Source organism: Vulpes vulpes, unplaced genomic scaffold (assembly GCF_048418805.1).
Source record: "Vulpes vulpes isolate BD-2025 unplaced genomic scaffold, VulVul3 u000000698, whole genome shotgun sequence".
NCBI lineage: Eukaryota > Metazoa > Chordata > Mammalia > Carnivora > Canidae > Vulpes > Vulpes vulpes.
In genome coordinates, this window is record NW_027325792.1 from 554,443 (window position 1) to 579,295 (window position 24,853).

At 38.4% G+C, this 24,853-nt stretch overlaps 2 protein-coding genes, 1 long non-coding RNA gene and 1 pseudogene across 3 annotated transcripts in view; 1 reads left to right on the forward strand and 3 right to left on the reverse strand.

Moving 5' to 3' along the window:
• Positions 1-24,853, forward strand: part of LOC140597372 (uncharacterized) — a 340,786-nt gene that overhangs the window by 46,912 nt on the left and 269,021 nt on the right. The window lies entirely within an intron of this gene.
• The window catches only part of LOC140597388 (piwi-like protein 1), a 125,207-nt gene that overhangs the window by 26,880 nt on the left and 73,474 nt on the right, over positions 1-24,853 (reverse strand). The window lies entirely within an intron of this gene.
• LOC140597366 (FAS-associated factor 2 pseudogene) lies at positions 8,933-13,724 on the reverse strand (annotated as a pseudogene).
• Positions 16,581-24,853, reverse strand: part of LOC140597381 (uncharacterized) — a 54,471-nt gene continuing 46,198 nt past the window's right edge. The window contains exon 3 of the long non-coding RNA XR_011999231.1: positions 16,581-18,949. This is a non-coding gene — a long non-coding RNA (uncharacterized lncRNA). The remainder of the gene's footprint in view (positions 18,950-24,853) is intronic.

Consider the following 24,853-nt stretch of genomic DNA (forward strand, 5'->3'; position numbering starts at 1 on the left):
TTATTTCTCTACTTTCAATTTTATACTTAAAAAATAATTGGGAAATTTAATATAAAAATAAGCTCCTTTCTAAGGCCATGTTTGCCTGTTTTGACACCTTGCTATATGTTTCATCAATTCCTTAAACTCAACATGTGGAATTGGACTAGAACTTCAACCTTGGTTAGGAGGAAATAACAAAAACAAAACAAAACAAAACAAAAAAACCTCTTCTGTGTTAAACAATTAGACAGCAGACAAAACATAAGTAACATTTTTCAAATACTGGACAACAAGCAACATAGGACTATGACCCCTGGCATAAGTGAACCACAAAAAAGATGAGCCCTTCAATTGTACCAAACAACAAAGGAGGGTTAGCTGTAATGGAATCAAGCCATCTTGCCAAGTTGCAGAGATAGAGACCAAATTTTGGGAGCAGTCAAGAAAACTAGATTTGACAGGTCAGAATAAGAGAGCGGAGTGGGTAGTTGCAGAGACACACAACTCTGTAAAACCTCAAAGAATCTCCCAATTCTGTCACTGAGTATTGCTCTGTACATTTCATGAGAAGAAAATACCAGAAGCCTTGGAAAGAGCTACAGGAAAGGAGTAGAAAAGTTCCTGGAGCTCTCACAGGGCTGAGGATAACTCATGTGTCCACTTGCCAGTGTGGAAAGATCTAGTGATACACAGGGCATTAAGTAGAGTCCTCAGGATACTGCCTTAGTTTTGAAGCTAAATTAAGTATAAAAATTTCCCAAGACTTTTCTTACCAAGCTTAAAAACAAAGGACTTGGTATATTAACAGAGCATACATTCATGTAATTGGATTGCTAGAAAATGAAGGACACAGAGTAAGAACAAAATATTTGAATAACAAATAGCCAGAATTTTCCCAAGTTGCTAAAAAGTATATACACACAGATTCAGGAAAAATAAGAGTCCAAAGTAGTATAAAAAAGTAAAGCAGGCTACGGAGCCTGGCTGGCTCAGTCAGTGGAGCGAGGGACTCCTGACCTCAGGGTTGTAAATTCAAGTGAAATATTTGTAACACATATATGTGATAAAGGACATGTAAGTTGAATATCTAAATAATCTTACTACTCCTTAGTATGAAACCAAGTAACTTAATTAAAATGGGGTTTTGATTTTATCATACATTTCACCATAGAAGATAAACGAACGGAAAATACACAGGAAAGGACGCTCAACATCATTAGTCATTAGGAAAACACAAACCAGATCACATATGATAGCACTACATGCTCAGCAGAATGGCTGAAATTAATAAAACCAATAATACTAAGTTTTGTTGAAGATGAGGGACAAAATGATTGTAAGAAATGAAATGTGCCACTGCACTTTGGAGAGTGGTTTGGCAGTTTCTCAGAAAGTTAAACTTGACTTTCCTAATGATCCAGCAATTCCTCTTATAGGCACTTACCCAACAAAAATGAAAATATATGTTTACACAAAGAACTATATTTGAATCTTTAACACAGCTTTATAAATAATAGCCAAAACCTGGGCATAAAAACAAAGTGTAACTATTTTTACATCAGAGAATACTGCTCAAAGGTGAGAGGGAATGTACATTCATACAAAAGGCAGAGGAAATAAGAAGGTAGTAGGGAACATTTGAGTCCACAGACATCACACAGACAAAGACATATGGAGGGGTGAGAGGACGTGGCATTCAGTAAGTACCTATTAGATAATTGGATAAGTTACTGTTTCTCTTGTATTTGAGTCATTTGGTTTGAACATTGAGTCAGAAGATACAGGCAGCTCATGGTAGGATTCAGAATCTGATTTTCTTGTAATATTTATAAGTATTTTGACAGGGTAAGGAAAAATCTTGCACAATTGTTATGATGATTAAGTGTTTAACTGTGAAGACACAACAGTGTCTGGGACAAAGTAACCACTGCATAAATGCATGCTATTGTAATTATTAGGCCAAATAGATTTGTCTTTTAGAAAGATCTCTCATCCCAGAGTGTACAGGACACGTATGGGTGGATGCAGTTACACGCTGGGAAATAGTGGCAAGGCATTTTCAATCATTTACAATGGAGATATTGAAATCCTGAAGCATCTTCTGTCTTGCCTGGACACCTGGAATGTTCATCATTCTCTCCTGCTATGGTAAACTATCAAATCCTATCAATTTTTCTAGATGCATGTGAAAGTTTATATTTTTCAGTGAAGCTCATCTACACCACCATAATTTCAACATCATCTCTCCTTCGTAATATTATTCCATTGACTCGATACTTTTAGTGTTTATAACTCCATCTATTATATATATAATTTACATATTGATGATCTCTATCCAGTGACATAAGACAGTAAAGTAATGATTATGTTATGAATTCTAATGATTATGAACTACAAAGCAATGGCAGGTAAAACTTTTTAAATAATTTTCTTTGAAAAAATTAATTGTATCCACAAAAATATTTAGATTTTCAGTATTTAATTTAAAAAAACCTGCCTTTTTCTCAAAGGAACAGCATTGAATTAGTTATTATAATGGAAAAGAAAAGAGTAGGTGAACTATGGATAACAATCAATCATTTGAACTAAAGTAATTAATGATTTTGATATATTTTCATCGATAGAGAACAGAGATTTCAATAGACTGAAGTTTCCTTAAAAAAAAAAAAAGAAGGGAACCCTGGGTGGCGCAGCGGTTTGGCGCCTGCCTTTGGCCCAGGGTGCGATCCTGGAGACCCAGGATCGAATCCCACTTCGGGCTCCGGGTGCATGGAGCCTGCTTCTCCCTATGCCTGTGTCTCTGCCTCTCTCTCTCTGTGACTATCATAAATAAATAAAAATAAAAAAAAAAGATGATTTTAGTCAAGTAAGTCAGGTGAGCTATAACTGCTATATAATTCTAGAAAAAAATAATGAATTCAAGATTTTTAATTTTTAAAATGTAGTTTGATTAAACAGCAATTCTGGCACAAATATTTTTGTTATGGTAAAATACACATACAATTTACCATTTTAACCACTTTCAAATGTGAAATTTAGCATTTACTTTACATTCACAATGTGTGAAAACCATCACTTCTATCTAGCTCCAAACATTTCTATCAACCCCGAAAGAAACCAACTATTATCTTCCCATCACTTCGTGCCCAGCCCAGCCCCTGGCAACCACAGATCTTCTTCCTGTCTCTATGTATGTGTCAGGGTGGATTTTTGATATAAATGGAATCATATAATATGTAACTTTTATGACTGGTTTCTTTCCCTCATTATAAAGTTTTCAAGCTTGATCCGTGTTGTAGCATGTGCTAGGACTTCATTATTTCTATGGCTGAATAATATTCTTTGTATGTATTATGTCACATTCTGTTTATCTGTTCCTCAGTTGGTGGATATTTGCATCCTTTCTACCTTTTGGCTATTGTGAATTTTGCTATGAACATCTACATACAATTTTTTGTTTGAGTAATAGTTTTCATTCTTTTGAGCAGATACCTAGGAGTGAAATTGCTGGGTCATATTGCCATTCTCTGTTTAATTTACTAATCATAAATCTTTCTATTAAGATGTATTCTTTGCTGTGTTGATATTATGGCTAGGGAATCTGATAGAGATTATATATATATGTGCAGGTACAACTTCACATACCAATTATTACTGTAACATATAGAGAGATATGTATCACAGATATGTGTATACATGTGTATATACATATATATGTCATATATGATAGGCCTGAAAAGTAATCTATGTTAATAGAAAATGTTTTCCTCATAATATGTATTATTAACTATAATGCTATTGATTAATGACTATATGCCAGATTTTGTATTAAGTACTAAGATTTTGAACATGAATAAGTCACCTTATACATGGTTCTTGCCTTAAAAAAATTAAATCTAAATGAATACAGAAAAAAATACAGGAGAGCTAGGGAGAAACGAAAGGTAAGTCTGATCCATAATGGGACAGATAAAAATCTTGTATGCGTTTAGAATTGAAAAACAAAATTTATGTGGCCTTTCAATCTGAAGATGCTTATATGAGGGGAGGATCTATTTAATAAGATCATTCTATTGCCAAGTTTCTAAAACATCAAGAGCCAGGGCAAATGAAAGTTGGATGGCTTTGGAAACTAAAATAAACTAGCAAATTGTACTTACTGAACCTGGATCCAAACTGTATTCTGCCAATCTCCTCTGAAGCTGGGAACTGACTTTTCTGTATACTGGTTTCCAACATGGAATCACATTTCAGTTAGGTCCCCACCCAGATGGAAGCACAGATGCAGTAGTGGCTGAAAGATTCTTTTGAAACTAATAAGCTGGATTTCCTTGAGATTCAGGAACACTACATGAAAAGGTTTCCAACTTTGGATTTCTCGCAACTTTGTATCTCTCCTGCTGTTCCCTATGAAACTAGGAGAAGATACTAGAGTAGATTATGTGGTTCAGATCATTTTACCACCCTGGTGAAGTTAAAATCCATAGCAGATGGATTTCAAATAAGCCTTCCACCTCAGTACTGCATCTCAGTCTTCCAATCCAGATGTATATATTAGTACTCTTGATGCAATCACTAAAAGAAGTACTTACAGCTGTATAATCAGCTGCAAAATAACTTGGTGTAATTCACATGACTGGTTTATTTATTTATTTTATTTTTTTTTTAAATTTTATTTATTTATGATAGGCACACAGTGAGAGAGAGAGAGAAGCAGAGACATAGGCAGAGGGAGAAGCAGGCTCCATGCACCGGGAGCCCGACGTGGGATTCGATCCCGGGTCTCCAGGATCGCGCCCCGGGCCAAAGGCAGGCGCCAAACCGCTGCGCCACCCAGGGATCCCCTATTTATTTATTTTTTAAGATTTTATTTATTCATTAGAGACAGAGACAGAGACAAGAGAGAGAGAGGCGGAGACACAGGCAGAGGGAGAAGCAGGCTCCATGCCAGGAGCCCGACGCAGGACTCGATCCCGGGACTCCAGGACCACGCCCTAGGCCAAGGGCAGGCACTAAACCGCTGAGCCATCCAGGGATCCCCACATGACTGGTTTATGACCAGCAACATCTCTGTCAAAATGACCATTGTGTGACTATTTAAATATTTTGGTTTTACTAGATTCTTCCCCTCAGGTGTTTAATAACTATCAAACAAGAATGAAGAGCTGGGGGGATCCCTGGGTGGCGCAGTGGTTTAGCGCCTGCCTTTGGCCCAGGGCGCGATCCTGGAGACCCGGGATCGAATCCCACGTCGGGCTCCCGGTGCATGGAGCCTGCTTCTCCCTCTGCCTGTGTCTCTGCCTCTCTCTCTCTCTCTTTGTGACTATCATAAATAAATAAAAATTAAAAAAAAAAGAATGAAGAGCTGGGTAAAATGGAGAAAAACTTCAAAGAGGTGGCCAGCATCCCTGACTTGGTTTATGTATACAAATTCTGACATGGGGGAACCCTGGGTGGCGCAGTGGTTTAGCGCCTGCCTTAGACCCAGGGCGCAATCCTGGAGACCCAGGATCGAATCCCACGTCGGGCTCCCGGTGCATGGAGCCTGCTTCTCCCTCTGCCTATGTCTCTGCCTCTCTCTCTCTCTCTGTGTGTGACTATCATAAATAAATAAAAATTAAAAAAAATTAAAAAAAAAACAAATTCTGACATGGGCATATAATAAATAAGTAGCATCTATAAGCATTTTGTATACAGATAGAGAATGTTGCTATTACCTGTTTATATTTTTTCTTTCTCTTGATTGAATGAAAGTTACTTAAGGAGAGTTTGTTTTTTTTCTTTTTTTTTTTTTTTTTATCCCAAACCCCACAAAAGTCCAACCTACTGGTGATAGATAAATGATCAATTAAGAATGAGTGAATTCAGATGAAAATTCTAGGTATCTTAATGGTTTCTAGTGATGACTTTCAGGTTCATGTATCTAAACTCTTCTTTCCATTTTCAGACAACATGCTATTTATAATGGGCTTATTCATACTACATTGATATTAATCTTTTACCAGAATGATTTAATCATTAATGATTAAAAATGATTTTTTTGTATAAAACATTTAATGTTAACCTACAACACAATGGGAACTTTTATGAAAAAAATTTAAAGTACACTAGATTTCTTCAGTAAACTATCACGTAAACTATTCAGGCGCAGTACCAAGTTGGGACACTGCATCTTTTGTGGAGGGATTTCCTGTTTGCTGCATTCCTCACAAGTCCTAAAAAAAAAAAAAAAAAAAAGGAAACAGTTGCAAAGTGGAGCTCCTTGTTCAAGCACCAGGTAATACTCCCCTGATTTTGCATTCTGGGGGTTATCACTCTTTCCTCCCACAGTCATTTTCTGAAACTCTTTCCTTGGCCTTGGCACCATTAGCAATTTTCATAATGACTGCTCAGCTGAAGATTCTAGGTTCCTTATTATTTTTTAAGAGATATTCTCTGATCATTTTTTATCCAAACATCACAGTGGAGGCAAGCAAGGACAAAAGAAGTATTTGCTGCAGGAAATTCTGCAGAAGTGGAAGAAAAGACCAGAAATGCCCCACTAACTGCAGAAATTCAACGGACTCCAACTGGGTGTCTTTGCTTGGTCATTTCCCATGTCATTCAGTTGAATCTACAACGTCAGTTTTGGGATGCAGAAGAGAACTTGAAACAAGTGTTTTTTTTTTTTTTTTTTTAGGCTGATGGCTTGCTGTTTGATAAACAGCTGAAACAACCCGGAGGTGATCTGGAAATGAGCGAATCCTTGCAGATCATCGGCTTCTCAGTATTTTCTCCCTTGCAGGTCCCATGGAGTTCCGAGGTCCTTGGGAGTAACAGATTGTACTGGCTTTAAGTGACAAAATGTGCATCCTTCCTGGAGGAGGAAGGGAGATGACACCTATGCAGCAGCCCTACGGTAAGGAGACAGGAATGGGGTCTGAGCAAAGCAGGCTTGTTTCCACATGGACTAGGAAGGAACATGTGCTTCAGATAAAACTTCCTGAAACCTAAAGTAAATGGGTAGGCCATCCCAAGAACCGTACCGACATACACTTTTTCTTAACAGTCTGGCATCTGACCTCCTTCCCTGAACAAGTATTGAAAGGCCAAGAGACATAACGTGCACGTTGTAGAATAAGATGCAGACTGAATTAAGGAAAAAGTTTTACAACTTCCCAAAGATGTGTGGGCAAAACACCCAAAACAATACCCAACCTAGAGAAGGCCCTTAATATCCTGCCCTTCTGTGTACTGCCGGGGAAATAGCTATGAGTTTGACAGGGAGGGAGACTCAAAGTTATGTGGGAAAATTCCTCTTTGCATGGTTGTAAGCATGAAGCAGACTTCACATAAGGCTGAATAGAGAACATGCTTTATCCTGGTATCCATTCCAGTTACCTTTCATGCCAATAGACAGTGACTTCCCACTCATCTGGCCTTGAGGCAGCAGTAAACAAAATGGAATAATCGGCAGCGAGGAGCAGAATTAAATTAAATTTTCCTAGAGATGGTGTTTTAGACATCTGTGCCAAGACCACTGGGTAATTCCCGGGCTCCCTAGGTGGTGCCTTGTGAGGTTCCTTATTCTGTCCCTTACCCATGTTTACCCCAACCACTGTGGGATGCAGAGGAGAAGCCACGTACATACATCACTGCTACCTAAAAGAGAAAGAGTTGCCCTTAGATTTTAGGGAAGCAAGAGAGAAAGCCTTTGGAGACTGCAAATCTACCACGTTATGTTTTATCTTGATATGAAGTCTGGCCTCAAAGCATGCTAGGCTCCAGTTACTTCAGTAGGTTGCTGTGTTACAAGTCTGCACCAGTCTAGCTATAGAACACTTTGGAATATTTGCCAGCTCATGCTGACATCTGTTAATAATACATGGCATGACCCATGTACCCATTACCATAAACTCAACCAAAGAAGGGACATCCATCCAGAGGTTAAAAAACCCCTATTACCTCAAAACAGCAATAGAGGGAGAGGATTAAAACCTGCCTCCAGCAGGTGGCTATATCAGAAACTAACTGTACCTTCCAGCAGTTTACACACACCTGGAGTTCTGTCTTGGCTCCCTTCAAGGTTTCTAGTTCTATCCTTGAACCACCACCACCACCACCACCACCCACTTCTCCCACTGATACAGGCAGGGCACCATCATGGGGTTCTGCTGGTTCTACCATTGACCCTGCTAGTCCTTTGATAAGGCACCAAGATTGGCAATTCAGGAACACTCGGGGCTGGGCAGGAAGAGCACGTACACATCAGAAGAGGAATGAAGAGCTGCTATCCTTTGGTTCAGATTGCATAGTAACCATCTAGTACAGATTCCAAGGGACAACTGCAGTTAATGAGTATACACAGAGTTCACACTGCATATATGGGGATATCTGTACAGAGACTTTGTGGGGCAATGAACTCCAGATTTCTCCCAATACTCCAAGCGAGGCGCATAGATGGTAAGAAAGGACAGCAAGAGTTGGACAAAAAAGAACAACCTCTCTAGGAATGTGAGAGGGACAATGGCAAAAATAAGCACAAACCAGCCCAGGTCACCTTTATTACACTCTTGTGGGCTAAGGAGCCCAGAGCATGAATTCATGGGCTTAAGAATTGGCTCTTTATCAAATAAAGTTAAAAAAAAAAAAACCCAGCTATGTTGTGGGACTCAGGAAATTTAACAAAACCCCCTACCCCTGGACAAGCAGAGCAGGACTGACTATTTTGGGCTGCACCCACCTTGTGCTGACCTGCTTATTACTTAGGGGCACAACATTGTCAGTCTCATTCCTTTGGTCATTACAAAGCAACAAAAAACATTTAGAAGTTATTCATAAAATGTGGGAAGTTCAAGGAACATCTCTCTTCTGTGCCTCTTCTCTGGTGGTGGGAGAAGCAAGTCGTCAGGAGATGCTGCAGTAGTAGCTGGTTGATAGATGTTTTTTTCTACTTTTATTTTTCATAAAAGCAAGGATGAATGAGAACTAGTGGGAATGTCCCCTTCCCCAGTTGGGACAATGACTGGGTCGAAGTCCTTCGACCTTTCTTTGGAAGGTGTGTGGTGCAGAGGCAGTAGGGAAGGGTGGGCTTGCCAGTGGGAACGTTCACTGCTGACCTTCGCACACACACACACAGGTGGTGACTCTTTTGGGCTGCATGGTTTCTGATCCTCCCTTAGGATACAGCAATCTTAAAAAAAATATTGTATTATAATAATAATATGAATTTCTCTCTCGGTTTTTGTTTGTTTGTTTGTTTCTCCATTTCTTTTAGGGATTAGGAGGGGAGAGGGAAGAAAAATGTCATTCATCTTTCAGGTCCTGAACAGAGAACTTCTGTGTGGCTAAGTCTGGCCTCCTGAAGTGTGGGGGTGTTGGGCCACTCCTCTGAAGGGATGCAAGGCAGCACCCGCCGGGGAAAGTTGGCTTCAATCTGAAACTTTTCAGGGCTTTCTTTCAAGGAGAAGAAGTAGTCATGGATTACTGTTAGAGACTGTGAAAAGTGGAATCATCTCTCTACTCGAGAATCATTGGCTAATTTGAAAATGATCTTGACACTTTCAGGGTCATCAGGGGAAGGCTCTGGGGGCAGATACTCCAGCTTCCCCTCCTTTTCCTCTTGTAGATTCCGCGCACCTCTCTCCTCTGCCAACTTTTGCTGTTGCACCTCCTCCTCCTCCTTGCGCCCCTTCAGCTCTGGCTCCTCCCGTGTCTTCCTTTCCTTCTCCTGGTCAGCCCTGAGAGAGGCCAGATAGGCCTCGTCTTTCTGTTGTCGCAGGACCTGGGTCTGATTTCGTTCTTCCCTTTCAAGGCGTTCTGACACGAGGTAAGTCTGGTTTGCATCCATGATGCATGTCAGCTGGTTAATAAGGTCATCGGGTCCCACTGCAGTCGTTCTCTGATCCTTCAGCATAATCAAGGCCAGGAATGGATAGGTGTTCCCTCCTAAACCCTGCAAGACCCTATATCCCTCAGGTTTATTTGCGGAGCATGCCCAGCGAAGCATCCTAGTGTTTATTAGGGAAATAACTTCAGGGCCCAGAGTGTGTTGCAACAGAACTCATCGGAGTCCTGGGGATCATCTCCATGAAGACAAACCAAAAGCAACCAAAGCTCCCGCTTGGCATCGTTAAGTGCCTGGCTGTACGTTCCCTGGTGGAAGGCAGGGTGTGCCCTCCCATATTTCTCTTCAAAAGAGAGCATAAATGAAACAATGTCCCCAACGGGGTCAGTGACCCAGCTGCGAGGGGCAAACCTAAATATATCAAGTATTGTGTAGGTAAATCGGAATGGAAGCATTATTAAGTAATAACCCCATCCAGGCAGCCCCCTTGGCTGTGGTCTTGCAATAGCCTAACTGTAGAGCCTGTGCTCAACTGTATTAACTTGCAGGGGTCAGGATGGAGGTGGGTTGAAAACATCTGGCACACCCTCTTGTTCATTCAATCGGTCCTGTACAGCAGCCTCTATGTCCCAGTAATGCTGTTCCAAGGGATGGCAGCATTGATCCATAGTTGCTATGCCAGTTAGATCCTGAAACTGCAGCAGTTTCTCTGTCTGCTCCTGGGTTATATCCGGCTCCTCAGGCGCTGCCATTTGGCCGCCGCCTCTACGCTTCTTAAAGGAATGATTTGATTACCTCTTATTGTAACATAATTTCCTGTTTTGATTTTCATACTCTGGGTGTTTTGTTTTGTTTTGCCTGTTTAAAAATTTTCCTCTAATTAAGTTGCTGATTTTAAAAATACATTACTCAAGGTTGCTTTTTCTTTGAACAGAATGAATAACAGTGCAGAATGACCACATTTAAAAAAAAAATTACGCTTGAAACAGTACTTAATTCCATGTTATTTGCCATATTCAATTCGGTTTTCTTTTGTTGCTTAGCCCTATAAGACTACCTTTATATAAATAATATTTCCTTTCGAGCACTAGCCATATGAATTAACAAATGTCATACCTGAACTCTGACTGAATCATATTAATTTTGTCTTAATAATTATGTAAAAAATAATTATGTATATGTGCATACTTTTTTGTGGGGAAGGAGTGTAGAATAAAAGAAAGAATGAAAACAGATCCAGAATATTTTTTCATTAATGTATCTTGAAAAAATTAAAATGTACTTGTCCATACAAGTACATCTTTATTAAGATGAAACTTTGTTCATAATAAATAATTCTGCTATAAAACGTCTTAAATCCATAAGCTTTGTCAAAATGGTAAAATTGCTGAATAAACTGGCAACATAACTGGAAAGAAAACACAGACCTATGCACACAAACACACATTAAATAAGTAGCCATGAAGTCACAGTTTGACCCAGTGAAGAATTTAAAACTAGAAGCAAAAGGTAGTCCTTTTATAAATTGCTGATCTCCTCATACACCTTGTTGCTACGTTAGTTGTTTTGCTTAGGAAAGAGGATCATTCTGACAGCTACAATTTGTGTTTCTCTATAAAATTGGAGTTGAAATATTATAAGATATTCTTATGATCTGTTTGATATTTTTAAGAGTATTATTTATACAATATTGAAATAATGAGGAGACATCTAGTCACATGTTTTTTATTTACCAAAATTGGGCATCTTCTATTACCTCCATGGTGGCATCCAAGCCATTTCCCAGTTGGCTTTGTTTAGAGAGGTAAAATTAACTCATTCTCTCACCATCAAATGCCTAAAAGCCCAACTGGGAAATAGAGAGTAAGTAAGACCAAGAGAGATGATATTTATTGTCAAAAGGGATAACAGCTTAATAACTTAGTTATGACTTCTATAATAAATAAGTTTGTATTACATAGATATCACATATGTAATATTTAAATATTACAAACATGTTACTTATATAATGTATAAATATATAGTTACTCATATATATTAGTATATGTATCAATTGTATATAGATAGCATTGCTATTTCTTATATATATACCTACACACACAGAAGTATATATTGCATATGCCCTGTTTGTGTGTGTGTGTGTGTGTGTGTGAGTTAGGAAAATGTTAAAACAAGATCTCAATTAGAAATTCAGGTCCTAAAGACCATTCTAAGACATTATACTTTATTTGCTATGTGAGTTGTGTCTTGGAGCAATACTTCTGAAAGTTTGTTGCTTAAAGGAAGCATTGTGCTATACATTCCTACCTTAATGCCAGTTAATAAGTGAGGTAGGGGAAAGCGTCCATGAAGCTCCCTGGAACCTATTTGCTATACTACTCTAGGAACACTTTTAGTTATCTAAGCCCTCCTTATTGTTGTTATTTTTGACTTCATATATCTAGGGATCAATATATACGAAGTCATCTTTAACATCTGAGTACAACTCTGTTCCCATTATTCACTCACAGTCCTAAACACGGGATTTGGCGATTTAGCAGGTATTCCTTGAGTGCCTACTGTTGGTCTAGGTACTGAGTGAGCTATGGCTGGAAATACAATGAAGAGATTCCCATACTCATGAACTTAATAGTTTAAGGTAGACAAGGAAATGATCATATAAAATGCAAAATATAAGTGGCAGCATCTATAAATATAGAAAGCAGGTATTTCCTTAACTTTGAATGGCCAATCTGCATATATATGCAGCCCTCTGGACTGAGACCTGCAGTGCTCTGGAATTCAGCCAAGCCCAGAAATGATTTATTCTGGAAATTTGCTCACAGAGATGGGACTCAAAACATGTGGCTGATTCATTTTTGAAAACTTTTATTGAAGATGTAGAGACTTTTTACCTTTATTTACTTTTAGGTAGAAGTCAAATATTTCTGAGGGCTGTGGATTACTGCAAACTGAGTTTTAAACTATCCAATGGTGTTAAACTTGATCAGATGCTCTGAAAAGATAGCATGAAGTTTTTTTTTTTTTTTTTTAGATAGCATGAAGTTAAAAGTAAATTGAAAGACTGTAAACCTATTACTGTTTTCAATTTGAATGTTAGTTTGTGATTTGAAATTAGTGTGGAAGAAAAAAACAAATATCCAGTGATTAAAACTCAGAGCAGCATTGCTAAAACATTGCTCCAGAGGGGAGGGCTATGAAAATCCTATACAAATACATTCAAGAAGAGGTTTAGTTTTAAAAGGCAACAAAGGCAGTAAAATCTGTATTTTTCCATTCACAGTGTAAACTCTTTTAAATGCTCTTTAGCTACTTGCTTATCATATCTACCAGAGTTTAATGTAGAGAAACATGCTGAGTAGAAAAGTGAGCCCACATGAAGGAGCCTGGAAATGTTATAGAGCAAAGCTTTTTCAAAAAGTATTTATTTTCTATATGGCCAACAGCAGAAAGGCATGGGACACTATGGTGTACAGAGAGTTAAACTGTGTGCGTGTCTGGGGGTGGGGTGGCAAATGTAAGAAGAAATACTAATTCTGAGCCCTCAAAAACCTTTCCACTTTTCTGATAGCAAACTCTATTTGAATATGCGTGTTCAGCCTCTCCTAAGAGAAATCTTGTTCCTAGCCAAGAAAGGTAATGTCATATCAATCTAAACATTCAGCTATACATTGAATGTGCTGATCTGGTCATTAGGAACAAGGATACTGGTTACACATGCACTATTTCTGTTACCTGTTTCCTAAGAGATATCAAGATAATTGCTTTTTGTGCTTCAGTAATATTCTATGCATAATATTTCACTTGCTGCATTATTTTATAAGTATCTACCTCTGTATATATCTCTCTGCTTGAGGACGGGTACTCTTAATTGTCTTTCTGTTTGCAACACCTAACTCAGTGCTTGGCAGAAGGTTGGCACATGCTGTTTAATTCAAGGAATGACTATGTTTTTTGGCAGGCCAACTTCCTCTATAACTCACCAAGTACGGTTTTCTTTCTTTAAAGACTTTCTAAATAGAATGTATAAGTTAAAGGGCAAGAATTAATTATTAACAATTTGCCTAAGAAATTAAGTCTCTAGATGGCATAAATCATATGCTATCAGTAACATTCATGCTTCTGTTGAAAACCTATCAACCCTTCTACAATTTCAACTTACAATCTAAAATGTGAAAATATTCAGCTGGAGATGATCAAACCCACTGGGCTGGACAGAGCAATAGGTCAGCACCTTTGCCCACATCCACAGCCTGGAGGTGTTAGAAGGTAAGCAGCGCCTTCATCATTCTGGCAATCTATTTTAGTCTAAGTCTACATCAAAAGCCTGTCAGGGCTCAGTGCTGATAACAAAGCACTATCGCTTTTCAAAGTGACAGAGCATAGTGACATATCAACACTAGGACTTAAATGAAAAACCCCTTCTAATTTAATGGGGAATCTGCTGAAGCTGTATTCAGCCCAGAATCCTGGTTTTCAATTAAAACTTTTTCAGGGGATCCCTGGGTGGCTCAGCAGTTTGGTGCCTGCCTTTTGCCCAGGGCGTGATCCTGGAATTCCGGGATCGGGTCCCGCATTGGGCTCCCGGCATGGAGCCTGCTTCTCCCTCTGCCTGTGTCTCTGCACGCCCCCGCCCCCATGTGTATCATGAATAAATAAATAAATCTTAAAAAAAAAAAACTTTTTCATAGCAAGAGAAAAGTTTGGCATATCCTTTCCTTTTTTGAGGCAGTTATGGAATTGTGTGGAGAAGACAGTAGTATGGTGTAGAGATGGCCCGGTACTAGCTAAGTACGTATGAGCCCTTCTCATCCACTAATTGCAGTTCCAACAGTATAACAAAAGTCTTACCTAAAACTCATACTGCTGAAAAGATCCTTTCTCTCAACACAACTTTTCTTCAATGAATGTTTTTTTCTGACACAGAGCATAAGAAGACAAAGGGGAACAATATATCAATTACTTACTACCTGCTTGTGCCAAGTACTATCAGTATAGGGAGGGGAAGGGGCTCTCACCTATGTTATTTCATGTAAATATTACCTATGCTATTTCATTCCTACTAAGGTATAGAATGTAGATGTCTATTTTCATGTTTTGTTCATACAGAAAAAGAAACACATGAGTAATTAAGCAGCTTCTGTATGGTCACACACCCATTAAGGGGTAGAGTTGCAATATGCCCACCTAGTCTTTTATATTAGCTACAATATTGCTAAAATTTAAATGTGGAGAACTATGGATAACATCAACGTGCTGACATAATTAAACATTTATTTATTTATTTATTTATTTATTTATTTAATGGTGTTTCTCACTTGCACTTTCCTTTTTAAAAAAAGATTTCATTTACTTATTCGAGAGCGAGAGAGAGGGGCACAGACACAGACAGAGGGAGAAGCAGGCTCCCCGCAGGGAGCCCGATGAGGGACTCGATTCCGGGACCCTGGATCACGCCCTGAGCTGAAGGCAGACACTCAACCGCCGAGCCACCCAGGCGTCCCTCACTTGCACTTTCCTTAAACGAATTTCTTGAAACATATATCTTAAAACAAGCTTCGTTTTTTGGGTATCTTTTCTTAAAGGTTTTATTTAAATTCCAGTTAGTTTCAGGTGATTAACAATTACATGAAGACCTAAAACCGTAAGAGTTTTAGAAAAAAACAGGGAAAAAATATCCCTGATATTGGTCTTTGCAATGACGCATTATATATGACACCAAAATTATAAGCAATAAAACCAAAAAAAAGTGAGATAATATCAACTTAAAATACTCTTGCACAACAAAATGAAAAGCAACCCATGGCAAGGAAAACGGTATTTGCAAACAGCACTTAACATCTAAAATATATAAGAAAATTCAACAGCAAAAAACAATCTGATTTAAAATGGGTAAAAGATTTGAATAGACTGTTTTCCCTGAAGAAGATATGCAAATGGCCAATATGTACATGAAAATGTCCTTAACATTACTGATCATCACAAAAGTGCAAATCAAAATCACAGTGAATGTTACCTCATACTTGTCAGAATGGCTATCAGGAAGATAAGTGATAACAAGTGCTGGTGGCAAGGATTTGAAGTTAAGGGAATCCTTGTGCAAGTTGGTTGGGAATGTAATTCAATATGGGTACTATGGAAGGCAATATGGAGGATGGAGGTTCCTCAAAAAATTAAAAATAGAACTCCATATGATCCAGCAACCACCCTATGGTTACATAACCAAAATAAAATAAAATCCCTCTCTGAAAGAGATTTCTGTATTTCCATGTTTATTGAAGCATTATTTACAATAGCTAAGACATGGAAACAACATACTATACATAAACAAATAGATGAATAAAGAAAAAATATATGAATATTATTCAGCCATTAAAAAGGGAAACCTGCTGTTTGGTTTTTTTTCTTTTGTTTCGTTTGTTTATTTTTTTAATTTCTTTTTATTGGAGTTCAATTTGCCAACATATAGCATAACACCCAGTGTTCATCCCATCAAGTGCCCCCCCTCAGGTCCCATCACCCAGTCACCCCAACCCCCACACCCACCTCCCTTTCCACCACCCCTTCTTCGTTTCCCAGAGTTAGCAGTCTCTCATGTTCTCTTGCCCTCTCTGATATTTCCCCACTCATTCTCTCTCCTTTCCCCTTCATGCCCTTTAACTATTTTCATATTCCCCAACTTAATGAGACCATATAATGTTTGTCCTTTTGTGTGTGTGTGTGTGTGTGTGTGTGTGTGTGTGTGTGTGTTCCATCCTTGGAAAAAATGATTTATTTATTTATTTTATTTTTTATTGGTGTTAAATTTGCCAACATATAGAACAACACCCAGTGCTCATCCCATCAAGTGCCCCCCTCACTGCCCGTCACCCAGTCACCCCCACCCCTGCCCACCTCCCTTTCTACCACCCTTTGTTCGTTTCCCAGAGTTAGCAGACTCTCATGTTCTGTCCCCTTTCTGATATTTCCCACTCATTTTTTTTCTTTTTCCCTTTATTCCCTTTCACTACTTTTTATATTCCCCAAATGAATGAGACCACATAATGTTTGTCCTTTTCTGATTGACTTATTTCACTCAGCATAATACCCTCCTGGTCCATCCACGTCGAAGCAAATGGTGGGTCTTTGTCGTTTCTCAAGGCTGAGTAATATTCCATAGTATACACAGACCACGGTTTCTTTATCCATTCATCTTTTGATGGACGCCGAAGCTCCTTCCCCAGTTTGGCTATTGTGGACGTTGCTCCCATAAACACTGGGGTGTAGGTGTCCCAGCGTTTCACTGCATCTGTATCTTTGAGGTAAATCCCCAACAGTGCAATTGCTGGGTCGTAGGGCAGGTCTATTTTTAACTCTTTGAGGAAACTCCACACAGTTCTCCAGAGTGGCTGCACCAGTTCACATCCCCACTGACGGAGTAAGAGGGTTCCCCTTTGTCCACATTCTCTCCAACATTTGTTGTTTCCTGTCTTGTGACTTTTCCCCAATTCTCACTGGTGTGAGGTGGTATCTCATTGTGGTTTGGTTTTATATTTCCCTGATGGCCAGTGATGCGGCGCTTGTTGGTCATATCTATGTCTTCCTCTGTATGATTTCTGTTCATGTCTTTTGCCCATTTCATGATTGGATTGTTTCTTTGCTGTTGAGTTTAATAAGCTCTTTATAGATCTCAGATACTAGCCCTTTATCTGAGAGGTCATTTGCAAATAACTTTTCCCATTCTGTAGGTTGTCTTTTACTTTTGTGGACTGTTTCTTTTGCTGTGCAGAAGCTTCTTATCTTGATGAAGTCCCAATAATTCATTTTTGCTTTTGTTTCTCTTGCTTTCATGGATGTATCTTGCAATAAGATGCTGTGGCCAAGTTCAAAAATGGTGTTGCCTGTGTTCTCCTCTAGGATTTTGATGGAATCTTGTCTCACATTTAGGTCTTTCATCCATTTTGAGTTCATCTTTGTGTATGGTATCAGAGAATGGTCTGTTTGATTCTTCTGTATTTGGATGTCCAATTTTCCCAGCACCATTTATTGAAGAGACTGTCTTCTTTCCAGGGAGAGTCTTCCTGCTTTGTCGAATATTAGTTGACCATAAAGTTGAGGGTCCACTTCTGGATTCTCTATTCTGTTCCATTGATCTATGGGTCTGTTTTTGTGCCAGTACCACACTGTCTTGATGACCACAGCTTTGTAGTACAACCTGAAATCTTGCATTGTGATGCCCCCAGCTATGGTTTTCTTTCTTAATATTCCCCTGGCTATTTGGGGTCTTTTCTGATTCCACACAAATCTTAAGATGGTTTGTTCCAACTCTCTGAAGAAAGTCCATGGTATTTTGATAGGGATTGCATGAAATGTGTAAATTGCCCTGGGTAGCATGGACATTTTCACAATATTAATTCTTCCAATCCATGAGCATGGAATATTTTTCCATCTCTTTGTGTCTTCCTCAATTTCTTTCAGAAGTGTTCTATCGTTTTTAGGGTATAGATCCTTTACCTCTTTGGTTAGGTTTATTCCTAGGTATCTTATGCTTTTGGGTGCAGTTGTAAATGGGATTGACTCCTTAATTTCTCTTTCTTCAGTCTCATTGTTAGTGTATAGAAATGCCATTGATTTCTGGGCATTGATTTTGTATCCTGCCACGCTACCAAATTGCTGTATGAGTTCTCGCAATCTTGGGGTGGAGGCTTTTGGGTTTTCTATGTAGAGTATGTCATCGGCGAAGAGGGAGAGTTTGACTTCTTCTTTGCCAATTTGAATGCCTTTAATGTCTTTTTGTTGTCTGATTGCTGAGGCGAGGACTTCCAGTACTATGTTGAATAGCAGTGGTGAGAGTGGACATCCCTGTCTTGTTCCTGATCTTAGGGAAAAGGCTCCCAGTGCTTCCCCATTGAGAATGATATTTGCTGTGGGCTTTTCGTAGATGGCGCTTAAGATGTCGAGGAATGTTCCCCTATCCCTACACTCTGAAGAGTTTTGATCAGGAATGGATGCTGTATTTTGTCAAATGCTTTCTCTGCATCTAATGAGAGGATCATATGGTTCTTGGTTTTTCTCTTGCTGATATGATGAATCACATCGATTGTTTTACAAGTGTTGAACCAGCCTTGTGCGGGACAGCTTCTCATTCTTGTTTTCCGTGACCTCGATAGACAGTTTTGAAGGGATGTGTTGGTCAGCTATTTTGTTTTTTTTTTAATTATTTTTTTATTTATCTATGATAGTCACACCCAGAGAGAGAGAGAGAGGCAGAGACAGGCAGAGGGAGAAGCAGGCTCCATGCACCGGGAGCCCGACGTGGGATTCGATCCCGGGTCTCCAGGATCGCGCCCTGGGCCAAAGGCAGGCGCCAAACCGCTGCGCCACCCAGGGATCCCATGGTCAGCTACTTTGTTGCAGGAGCCTCAATTTGGGTGTGTCTGATATTTCTGTCATGAGTAGGCTGGGAATATGGAATTTTGGAAAGACTACCACAGTGGTGAAGTGCTTCTGTGCCTTTCCATCCCATCTCAGTTGGGGGTGCATGAGATTCACACAGCATTACTGCTGACTTTCATCACTGACTTTTGTCACTCAGTTAAAGTTGTGTGTGCCAGTCTGCTGCCCCAAGTCACTGTTTCCCTCTCTCTACACTCTGTTGTTTAGAAGTGTGCTCTAAATCTACCCCACCTTTGGGGTAGGGGGTGGGGAGGATTTTCCTTCACCTCCTGAAGTGAGGAGTCTATTATTAGGAATTCTTTTATTTTTTATTTTTTAAGATTTTATTTATTCATTCATGAGAGATACAGAAACATATGCAGAGGGAGAAGCCAGTTCCCCGTGGGGAGCCTGATGCAGAACTCAATCCCAGGACCCCAGCATCATGACCTGAGCCAAAGGCAGTTATTCAACCACTGAGCCAGGTGCCCCTATCTGGAATTCTATTAAAGCAAAATTAGCCTTTTCTCCCCTATTTGTTCATTTGTTTATATCAATATAAACTTGTGTATATTTGTTTCATATTTTGGTTATAGTCCAATGCCGTATTATTAAGAAATCTTTTTGAGTGACAAAAAAAAATGAATTAAAGTATCTCCACAATGCTCTGAGGTTGGTACCATTATTATGTCCACTTTACAGGTGAGGAAACTGAATCTTAATGTCAAAACGGCACAGGCCAGATTTGAATCTGTCTGGGTCAGGCAAAAATTGCTCCAGGTTGCTTGCAGGAATTGTCTGCTGGATAACAAACACTTTCCTCTCTCTAGACTTCAGAGGATCCAAACACATCCAGGCCTCCCCTTCTCAATTACCTTCTTCCCTATCCCTTACCCCAATTTGCTCTATTAATTAATTTGTACTTTTATAAAGTTTCTCTTGCCAGAATGTTGAGCAAAAATCACGTCTACCATTTCCACACAGCAGTTATTTCTATCTTCTAAGTTCCCTCCCTGTCTTAACTCCTTGGCATCCATTGTTTTATATTCTATTAGCTCATATGGGCAGAGGACTTGGCAGTTTGTAAAATGCTTTCACACATCATCTGATCCTTGTGATGTCCTTATGAGGTAAGCATCACAACCAATGTGTTTCCCATTCTCTATGGGAGATAGTTGAGGTCAATGAGCCTGAGAAACTTGCCCAGGACCCACTGCTGGGAAGTGGTAAACCCTATAAGGCAGAAGGAACACCATGTAGAATGACTCAAAGGCAAAAACCAGTATGGGACATTTGAGCCAGTGCCCACTGTTCATTATGGAGTATTAATGTGTAACACATTGGTGCCTATTCATATTATTTATTCTTTTTGATTCATTCTTGGTAGGTTTTATGCTTCTAGAAATGTATTCATTTCTTCTAGGTTATCAAATTTGGTGGCATATAATTGTATATGGCAGTTATTTTCTGATCATATGCATTCCTGTAGTGTCAGTTGTAATGGCTCCTTTAGTTTCTAATTTTATTTATTGAAATCTTTTTGTCTTGTTTAGTGTAGCTAAAGGTTTGAGAGTTTTATCTTTCAAAAATACATGTACATTTTAAAGATTTGTTTTGAGAGAGAAAGAGAGAGAGAGAGAGCACACAGGTGGGAGGAGAGAGAATCTCAAGCAGGCTCTGCACTCATGACCTTGAGATCATGACCTGAGCTGAAACCAAGAGTCAAAGGCTTAACTGACTATACTACCCAGGTGCCCTGATATATATATGTTTATTTATGTATGTAATATGTATGTCCAATGTGGGACTCAAACTCATGACCCCAAGATTAATAGTCATATGCTTTACTGATGGAGCCAGCCAGACACGCCTGTTTTATCTTTTTGAAAAACCAGCTCTTAGTTTCATTGATTGATCATTTTTTATTGTTCTTCTAGTCTCTATTTCTTTTATTTCCAGTAAATACCAGTGCATACCTTACTAGGTATGAATCTTTTTCAGCTTTGTCCAAAGGTTTGACATTACCCGTCCAATTAAGACAATGAGGATAATATATACTACTTAGATAAAACTCAGCGCATCACCTGCATGTTTTGCTATTCATTTTGCCCTCTCTATGACATTATACACACTTTTTACCCCATCATCAGATGCTATGTCCTTTAACCCACTGATTGCAACTTATTTTAAAGTAACTCTTAACTTCTCTCTGATAGATAGCTAAAGTTTTGATGGAGTGACAAGGAGTTGTAAAGCATAAAAAATTTTAGATACAAAATGGCCCTTTTGTATCTAAAGGATAACCTTAGACCCTATAAGCTCTCTTGAACTGTCTATTTCCTGTAGGCTTTGCCCACTACTTATTATTTTTCCAACACTAGCAAAATGACTATTTCATACAAATATTTAAGTGTTTTGTTGAATTAATGGACAATATAAAATGTGTATCGGGGGTCCCTGGGTGGTTCAGTGGTTTAGTGCCGCCTTCAGCCCAGGGCGTGATCCTGGAGACCCGGGATAGAGTCCCAAGTTGGGCTCCCTGCATGGAGCCTGCTTCTCCCTCTGCCTGTGTCTCTGCCTCTCTCTCTCTCTTGTGTCTCTCATGAATAAATGAATAAAATCTTTTTAAAAAGTGTATCTAGAACAGGGATAGGAGAAGAAAAGAGAGAAAAAGGCAAACATACTGGGGAAAGTTAGTTGAGAAAATGAATTCTACCAAATGGCTCATTTTTGTTAGGTACCAAGTTGAAAGTACATCCTCTTTCTTAATTCTTACTCTGCCTTGTCTTCACCTTCATCAAATGAAAACAAACAAACAAACAAACAAACAAACAAACAAATAACTAAAGTTGATCTATGTGAAGTTATACAATGCCTTAGGGTTTTTTAGAACATATAAGTATAATGAAATTGGAACCATTAATTGAATCACACAATAATTCTACAGAGAAGAGAAAAAAATGTATTGAAAAGAAGAAACTGGTTCATAAAATAAGATTAAAAAATACATCTTTTAAAAATAAGATTAAAAAATACATCTAATCTTTTAATAAGATTAAAAAAATACATTTGAGTTTCAAGTTTAAAAAAATGCCAACACCAAAGACTGGCATCGAGTGGTAACAGTGGCAGTTTATTAATAATCTGTCATGTAAAGCTGACACAGTATATGCTGAATTCTGCTCTGCTTTACAATGAAATCCCATCCAGTTTATTACTACCAGAATTAAATATGTTCTATTGAAAGGCTTTAGTAAGCTTAAATATGATTTAAAGTTCTTTTTCCAATACATTTATTGCTTTCCTAACACCTTATTATCAAGAAGTCAGATCAACAAAAGTCTAATCTTGATTCTCCCACATATCCATGGTATACCAAACAGGGAGCAAGATAAAACACACATGTTTATAGGGGTTGATAGGTTTGCCTTTAGAAAAATGGAAAAGTCATAGCAACTAAATTACTTGTTTCTGACACGTTGGGAGCAGGGAGGAGACTGCTGGAAATAATATAGGGTAAGTATTAAATAATAAAGGGTAAGTATTAAAAGTTACACCTGTAGAATTCACAGATGGATAATTTTTTTAATCAGAATTAGGTGTGAGCTATCCAGATAGGAAGAATCTATTTAAAGGTGTAAAAAGGTGATTGTCCATATTCAGACTAAAGGATTTGGAGGAGGTATTTTATAAGTAAACATCAATGAACCAGATTTTCATAAATGGTAATTGAAGTTAAATTCCATTTTTTCTACGTATTGTTCAGTTTGGCTATGCAGGATTATATCACCACCAGTTACCTAACATATTTTACATGACCTCTGTTAGTGTCAGGCTTCCAAAAGTGTGCTATGAGGATCTGAGGGAAGACAGGCTAAAAAGCATATGAGCCAGTCCAATTAGTAGAAAGGTTAAGAGTCATTACACAGTAAAACAACTGGAACAGAGTTCAGGATTTGGCATAGCGATCAGTAAAGAAATAAGTAAAACTCTGTACTATAAATATGTTGAGTTAGAATACTAGTTTTCATCCATCAGATAGTTAAGAGTATTCTTATTACTGAATAGTAAGACCATAATCTCAGATACACTTGTCTTTATTCCATGATTAAAACGTTTTTCAAATGAAACTTGAGAATTTGTGTCTATTTCCAAAATCTCAGAATAGAAATATAAATACAAAAGCTCTGCAAGATTTCCAACTTTAATCTCTTTCATTGAAAATATTAATCATCAAGTAGCAATATTCTAACACCTACTACTAGATAAGAGTGCAGAGAGGAGGATGTGGGGAAAGAGGATACCAGGAAGTAAGTATACTACCCAAGATAAAATTTTGCCATGGATAATAGAAATGAAAAGGTGTGTGTGAGTGTATGTGTGTGTATTTCTCATTTATTGGAGAAAGCATTATATAACGGTACTTGTTAATAAATTTCTACAAAGAAGAGGTTTACAAGTTCAAAAGAAGAATAGAAGAGAAGTAGAACAGCAGAAGCCTCAGTTTTCCCCATTCTAAATTCAGGCAATTGGAAGTGACAATTTTTAAAGTTTCATAATTCTCAGATAGACAATTCCAAGTGAATTTCCATAAACCATAATTGACTCATGATCATTGGCTAAGTAGCTCAACATGTAATTCACCATGTGAATATAAATGGAAACTTTGGTCAAAATAAAAGTGTCTTAAAAAAATAAATAAAAGTATTTTTTGTATAAAATATTCAGAATATCAAGGTGAGCACTTCCTAAGGAGCTGGATTTGTTGGCATTATGTGTGCAAAGTGTTAAAGAGAAAGTACATAACACTGGATTTAGGAAAACCTCTGGGAGCATGACATAATGCACATAATGACTGTACTGTAGCCATCAGCTTCCAGGTGGTGAAGGGTTGTAGTGTGCTGTGGTAAGTGGTATGTTGTGGTAGGTGGCATGTTGTGGTACGTGTGTGTACACATGCACACAATGGGTCACACGAACAATTACATTCTTTTGCTTTTTTCTTGTCTATTTTCGCCCCCCCCACCCCCCGTTTCTTATTCCTGACCATACTATGGGCACTTGCCTTTTTGGAAGCTAACAAAAACTCGTTAGCTTCTCCCTGAGCTATTGCTTAAATAATTTCTTTTTTCCCCGTCTCACTCACTCCTTAAGCTTCATTTGGTATAGTGAAGACAGCATAAGCTTTGGAGGCTATCATGCTGGTAACATATGGAAAAGTTATGATTATCTGAGAATCACAGACTTTTAACTATGTACAATACGAGAGTCCCCTTTTCCTCCTTCACGTTTTAAATTCCTTGTTTCCTTCCCATTGTGCTTACATATAAAAATATAATTTGTTCTTCATTCTGCTCCAAAACAATTTCCCAAACGGTATTCTAAACACAAATCTGTGTCAGAATCCTCTTGGGACGCTTGATGAAAATTTCACTTCCGAGGTTTTACTCTAGATCTTACCAAATCAGACACCTTGGATGGTATGGGTACCTGGAAATGTGTGCTTTCATAAGCTTGCTTTGGGAAATGTTCACATGGAAGTTGCATACAACTGATCTAAACCATTATGCTTACGCAGTGGTTTAACAGTCTTGTATTAGGTTCTAGAAACTATTTTCTGAGAAAATCTTA